Source organism: Loxodonta africana, chromosome 8 (genome assembly GCF_030014295.1).
Source record: "Loxodonta africana isolate mLoxAfr1 chromosome 8, mLoxAfr1.hap2, whole genome shotgun sequence".
NCBI lineage: Eukaryota > Metazoa > Chordata > Mammalia > Proboscidea > Elephantidae > Loxodonta > Loxodonta africana.
The window spans coordinates 14,771,207-14,777,206 of NC_087349.1; positions in this window are offsets into that span (position 1 = coordinate 14,771,207).

Below are 6,000 nucleotides of genomic sequence, written 5' to 3' on the forward strand. Positions count from 1 at the left end.
CAGTTGTTCACAGTATGAAAACTGAAACAAGAAGGCAGGGTGTTGCCTTGTTCGACCTCAGCTGGGAATGTGTGCATTGGATGACTCAAATTTTTCACTGCTCCCACATGTCCGCGAATTACCAAGAAAGATCTGTGGGTATTGATTTTGAGTTTACAAGTAAAGTTTATCAAGTAGGCAAGTCCGCAAATATGGAATTCATAAATAATGAGTATCAGCAGTCTTTTTGATTGGATTACTTTCTCATTGACCTCCATCAACCCTTCACTAGAATGTAAGCTCCTGGAGTGTATACTCTCTACCTGTTTTACTTGTTGCTTTATACCCAGCTCTAGTTCTTGGCACGTGGTAGATGCTCAACAAATTTGCTGAACGAATGAATGATTTGCAGATGGAGTCTGGCCACCTAAAAAGAACCTTCCAGGCCAGCCCTTAAAGATCTAGCTCCTGTGCTTTGTTCCAGGTAAGCCCACAGGCACACACTCACCCTTCCCTCTCTGCTCCCTTCAGATTGGACTGTCCTCATTTCCTTGATGGTGACTTGTTCCTCTTGTCCTCAGGGTTTCACACATACTGTCCCTCTGTCTTGAACACTGTTCCTCCACATGTGTCCAGCTATCCTTTCTGATTCTCCAGGTCTGAGTTCGGTAGCCGTCTTACCCCACAGCACAGTGAACCTTCCCTACAACTGCACTTATTTTACACTACGACAGTGGCATCCTATCAGTACCCACCATGCACCGTGAGCTTCTGGAAGACAGGAGCAGAACTATCATTGTCTCTGCAGTGTTATCAGGAGGGATCAGTCCCTGGAGGAGGACATCATGCTTGGTGAAGTAGAGGGTCAGTGAAAAAGAGGAAGACCCTCAACAAGATAGATTGACACAGTGGCTGCAACAATGGGCCAAAGCATAGCAACAATTGTGAGGATGGTGCAGGACCAGACAGTGTTTCATTCTGTTGTACAAAGGGTCACTATGAGTCGGAACTGATTCAATGACACCTAACAACAACTGCAGTGCCCAGTATAGCACCTCAGTGGATATTTGTGGAAAGATCCGTCTCTCTCCAGTATGTCTGAAGACTCCAGGATACTGGGGGACTCAGACTACAGTTTTAATTTGCTCTATGTGACTCTTAATAATAAGATGGTGATGTCCCTTAGGGATGATGTATATATAGGGATTATGAGGCACTTATCTGTGCTTTTTCAGGTAAATACAAAGTGCTCGGTGGGGAAGATCTACAGACTCTTTGAGGTGCTATTTTGACACTCAGAAATAGCCATAGGGGGGTGTGCCTAACCCGGTACCCTGTGGGGTCTTAGAACAACCTTTGATACCTGGATAATTTACATGTGGCATCAGTTTCATCAGTTAGGAGGGCCCTGGGGCTGGAAAGAAGAGACTAAGAGGGTGCTGAGCTGAGTGACTGATGGCCGACTGGCTCTGCCAGGGTGTTTGAAGCAAATGCTCCCAGGAAGGAGAATGTGAAGCTCTCTGTGAACCCAGTTTTCTCACATGTCAACATGAGAATGGCCATAAAGGCCATGTCCTTCCTGGCATCCCTGTGAGGAGTAATAAAGAAATGTAATAAGAAACTGATTCACGAAACAAAACAGACTTGGGAGTAAAAAAAGCCAGCACCCAGAATTCCTCATGTAGCTGGAAATTGTCCCACATTTTAACCATTCCTGTCAGTCTAATGGGTGGTAATCAGTAACCTCTCGACTCCCTGTTCCTGTACACACATATGCACAATAAGAGCTGTGCATATTCAAAAGAAGGGAGAGCTAAGCTCACATGTTTATACGTACATTGGACTCATTCCTACTGATCGGTTCTTTTAAAGGTTAAATGAACATTAATTAATTTTCATTTATTCACATTCATATATTAATTTACCATATATAGACATGCGCGTGCACACAAACACACACATACATACTCAAGTCAATAAGGCAGCCTTCCCAGTTCTAAAATGAGATGGTTGAACTAGAAGGTCTCTAAGGTGTCTTCAGGTCTAAGAATCTAGGAGTCTAGGAGTTTTGAATTTGCAATATCTTGCAAATGCTTTAGGAGAAAAGAACAGACTTACATACTATAGTCTGAATAAGCCAGCATCACTCAAAAAGGTCAGCATAAGGAATGTACTGGTAGGCTATGCCGGCTACACTGAACAGAACCCCTGAGCACAGTTGTGTCGCAAGGTTGACTCAAGTTGCAAATAGATTCTCATGTCTTCTGTGAGCGAGCAAACTGCCCTCCTGTATGACACCGGTTGCTGCTGAGTCAGTTCCAACTGATGGCAACCCCATGTGGGTCAGAGAACCGCCCTTCATAGGGTTTTCAGTGGCTGATTTTTCAGAGGTAGGTCTCCAGACTTTTCTCCTGGGGAGCCTCTGGGTGAACTTGAGTTGCCAGCCTTCCAGTTAGTAGTCAAATGTGTTAACGGTTTGCACCAACCAGGGTCTCCCCCATCCTGTAAAGCCATTTTAAAATGAGCTGTACTCCATATTTTTAAAATAGTCACAAAGGGGACCAAATTGACTCTTAAGAAAACCCTGATAAGAAGTCAGGTCTGGAAATCGCTAAAAGTCTGATTGCATAAGCAACCTTTGTACTATGGAAAACTATGGAGGGGGTCTCAAAGGACACAGAGCGTGGCGTCCAGGTGTCTATAGGCCTGCAAACAGCTGAGCTGGGCAGCTCTTTCTGATTAGAGAACTATAGGCAGAGAATGGGCGGGAGGAGCAGTGCTGTGCACAGCACAACTCCAGAGGGCGCCATTCACCTCCTAGTCTACATACACTGCGCTCCCTGGGGAGCAGGGAGAGGAAAGTAAAGCAGTTTTCATTCATTGGTTCATATAAAGAGCAAATATGGGGAAAAAGACGTATGCTTTGTTTTTGTTGCTATTTTAATCAATAATCAAACAACTAAGTCTCAGGTTTAAATAAGGCTCAGAGAAAAGAATTAAATTGGCTCTAAATTTTCTGGCTAAGCCAGCTAGATTCATGCCAAGTTCTAATGCCAGAAGGCTTAAAGCAATGAGAACAATACAGCCGCCCTGAATGAAGCAAGTCAGTAAAGAGCCCCCCCCCAAAGAAAACATAAACGATGCTGTTAAAGTGAAGCTTAGTACCAGCTTCAGTCACCTGGCAAAATGTATCCAGTGTCTACTATTTGCCTGACTGTATTATCAGATGGGCCCTAAGTTTAAGATATTCACAGCCCCGTGGAAAAATTCCCGTGTTTATAAGTATCTTTGGACTCTTATTCCAAATAAGCAGTTCATTTAAAGTTAAAAGGTATGTTAATTAACTTTCATTTATTCACTATGTCTATGGCTAAATCCTGGGGCTCTGGTGGTGCAGCGGTGAAGAGTTTGGCTGCTAACCAGAAAGGTCTGAAGTTCAAATCCAACAGATGCTCCTTGGAAACCCTACCTAATTAAGAGCTTTTAAGTCAAACATCATATTCAAGAAGAGACAAACTTTCTAAAATCAAGATAGCTGCTTAACTGAACACCAGGATCTTGCAACTAAGTCACATAAGATCTATGAGGTCTGAGTATATATTACAAAAATATCTAGAGAGGGCCCTTCAATGTGAGGGCTCTATAAAGATGACAAAGGCTTACTGGGGTTTACTGAGCCTCCTCTCAGAAGTGAGAACTCCATGTGATTTATAATAGATGACTTACTATAATATAAAGCTGTGTATTATGAGTTAAATTTAGTATGGAGTAACTTTTTATTTCAACCTCAACCTCTCATTTGTTAACAGATAGTGATAACCCTTGATTAGTGTGGATAAATGAATAATTCCTCCAAATATTATTTAACCATAAGAACAGAATAACCAAACCAAAAAACCAAACCCACTGCCGTCAAGCCGATTCTGACTCATAGCCACCCTCTAAGGACAGAGTAGTACTGCCCCAAAGAGTTTCTAAGGAGCGCCTGGAGGATTCAAACTGCTGACCTTTTGGTTAGCACCGTAGCTCTTAACCACTACACCACCAGGGTTTCTGAGAACAGAATACAGAGCCCAAAATGGACTCATGAATATAGGAAAAACTGCATATGATAAAGGTAATATTTTAGATAAAGGGAAAAGATGTCCATACAATAATTGTGTTGGGACTATTGGGTATCCACTTGGGAAAAAAATGTTTAGATCCCTATCTCCCATTGTTCACTAATAATTTCCAGATATATTAAAGATACAACTGTAAAAGGAAAACAATGGCAGATAAGAAAGCATTCAGAGGAAATACAGGAAAATATTTTATCACGTTGAGTAGTAAAGACCATTTTAAACATGACTTAGAAGGCAAAAAACACAAAGGAAAAAACAGATACATTTAACTACCAAAAAAAAAAAAAAATGACTTGTCCCCTATGAAAAGTGACACGAGTAAAGTTAAAAGACAAGTGACAGATTAGGATAAATTATGTACGTATATTAGTCACAGACAAAAGATTCGGAACTGCCAGACGTGGTTGTGTGGGCTACGTGCTGCACACCACCAGGGGGCGCCATTCAAGTAGACTATAATGGGAGTCCCTGGGTGGTGCAAAGGGTTAAGCCCTCGACTACTAGCTAAGGGTGCTGTTAAGAAGTCACAAATAACACATGTTGTGAAATTGTCTAAAATGACCGTTGCCGTTGCTCAAGCTACATAATACCCAACACCAACGCTGACAGAACACACTGAGGTTAACCTGAAGAAGACGGTCTCATTTGTCATTCATTTCTTCTCTCACTTCCCTCTATAACTGTCCTCCTTTCCACCTCTCAGGCCTCTGCTCGGGAACCTACCTCCTGCACACCTGGTTTTTCTCTCAATCCCTCTGTTGAGATTTCCTGTCCCAGGATTTAAACCCAGGCTGGTCGGACTCCACCTTTGCAGTCCTATTTCCTAGGAAAAAAAGGTTGCTGTCTAGATGGGTAGATCTGGACCCCAGGCCATCCCACAGGCACCCCATGCTAAACAGATGTTTCCGGGGCTACCTGTGGAGAGGTTCCCAGCCCACTGCCTCAGCGTAGGGAATGGAAGTCAGAACCTAGCTGAGGGGGTCAAGTCACACCTCTGCTTCTCAAACAAGTCCCACGCTGAACAGATCTGTCACCAGCCTTCTGCCCCCAGCGGAGGGCCAAGTCACACCCCTGCCTCAAGTCAGTGCAGCTGTGGGTGCTGCCCAGGGAGCTGGGCAATTGGAGGCCGCAGTTCAAAATACAATGTACAAGTGCTTAGTAGGAAAATACAAATGTGTGGAGTCAGAGCAGGCCAGGCAGGTAGGTACCTGGGAACCAGAAGCCCAAAACTGCAGGCAAGAGATACAAGACAATCCATAATCAAGGGCTGATGCTACAAGGCAGAGGAATAAAGAGGAAGGAAGAGAAAGGAAGAACGCTTTCTGTGGCCCTACTTTGGTCTTCCTGCCAATGGACTTTGCCATAGCACTCCTGCGGCAGGAGTTCTCGGAAGGTAAGTGTTCTCAAGAAGGCCACTCCCAGGACAGTGGGTCAGTACCAGAGCTTCTCACCTGGTGTGCCTTAAAGCAACGAGCAATCCCCATGTGGAGCCAGACGTTGGTATTTTTCAAAGCTCCCCAAATGATTCTCCAGGATTGAGATGGCCCAAACTCAAAAAAAAAAAAACAAAAACAAAAAAATCCCAAACCTGTTTCCATCAAGTCAATTCTGACCCACCCTGTTTGGTGGAGTAGAGCTGCCCCATCGGGTTTCCAAGGAGCAGCTGGTGGATTTGAACCGCTGACCTTTTAGTTTGTAGCCATAGTTCTTAACCACTGTACCACCAGGGATCCTATTCATTGCCCAGGTCCTACAGATTTAGAACAGGTGATTAGTGGCATGTGGTAAAGGTATGGCATACACAGGGTGGAGGTTCTTGGGAACCTATCTCCTGCAGACCTATTTTATGCCATTACTCCAGTCAATGAGATAATTATACCCATCTTTTTCTAGAAGA